Genomic DNA, 1,524 nt, shown 5'->3' with positions numbered 1-1,524 from the left:
TTTTCTTATTTTCATCATTTTCGAATAAAGGATTATAACTGATTTTTTTCTTCATTTGCGCCTCTAGTAGTCGAGTGTATTACCAAAATACCAAAAGGAGTACACCCTGAGAAGAAATCTGGAGCTGGATCTCCAGGCAGGTCACTGATGGCTCCAACTGTGTTCTGAAAACTCCTGCGGCAGCTGCATTGGCTTTTGTCCTTCCCTTGGATTACATTAATGATGCTGAGAGGGGGCCCTGCTGCAAGGGCAACAGCTTGTGTTCCATATCACTCTCCCCGTGTCTGCGTTCTGGAAAGGATACAACGCAGCACGAATGGCGTAGAGCAGTTTGGGAGAGAATTTTCCAGTGCTAACTTCAAGGCACAGAGCGACGATGCCATAAATTATAATAAAAATAATGATAATGATAATAATGATAATAATTATCATCTATATGTACACAGACACACACATACACACACACACACACACACACACACACACACACACACACACACACACACACACACACACACACATATATATATACACACACACACACACACACACACACACACACACACACACACACACACACACACACACACACATATATATATATATATATATATATATATATATATATATATATATATATGTATATATATATGTGTGTGTGTGTGTGTGTGTGTGTGTGTGTGTGTGTGTGTGTGTGTGTGTGTGTGTGTGTGTGTGTGTGTATGTGTTTGTTCATGTCTCTCTGACAGGCCATCAATAAATGTAGGTATCTCTCTGGGGTGCAGTTTACGTGCATATACAAGCAAAAATTGATACTTACACAGACTTAGATCAATATATACAGTAACTTGTATACAGCAAGTGAGATTATATCTATGAAAGGATAAAAGTTGTAAAGCTTTGTCCCTTGAATCTTTACTATTGCTCTACCTGTTCCTTCCACGGCCTACACTGCCGAGGGCGGCGGAGCGGCGCGAGCGAGTGAGGCCCGAGAAGAGAGTGCAAACGCGTTGGGGTGACGGTCCACTGAGGCTGTAGATGTCAGGAGGAAAACAGTGGACGATCTTCTGCTCGCTGTGTCTGCGGGGAATTGCAGGAGTAAATAAGAACACGCATGTACATTCTGTTCTATGTGTCACTCACTGACGCACATGTACATAGACACATACACATATATTCCATCTACCTATTTATTTTACCTATCTATCTATCTGTCTGTTTATATCTATATCTATCTATCTATATATATCTGTATATCTATATCTATATCTATCTATCTATCTATATATCTATCTATCTATATACATATACACAATCACGCACACATTCATAGGTAGGGACAAATATATTCTCTCTCATTCTCTCTCTCTCTCTCACTCTCTCTCTCTCTCTCTCTCTCTCTCTCTCTCTCTCTCTCTCTCTCTCTCTCTCTCTCTCTCTCTCTCTCCTCTCTCTCTCTCTCTCTCTCTCTCTCTCCCCTTCCTCTCTCTCCGTCCCTTCCTCTTCTCTCTCTTAAAAAAGCAC

Source organism: Penaeus monodon, chromosome 16, assembly GCF_015228065.2.
Source record: "Penaeus monodon isolate SGIC_2016 chromosome 16, NSTDA_Pmon_1, whole genome shotgun sequence".
NCBI classification, from domain to species: Eukaryota; Metazoa; Arthropoda; class Malacostraca; order Decapoda; family Penaeidae; genus Penaeus; species Penaeus monodon.
The sequence above is the reverse complement of the archived record's forward strand: the minus strand, read 5'-3'. Positions refer to the sequence as shown.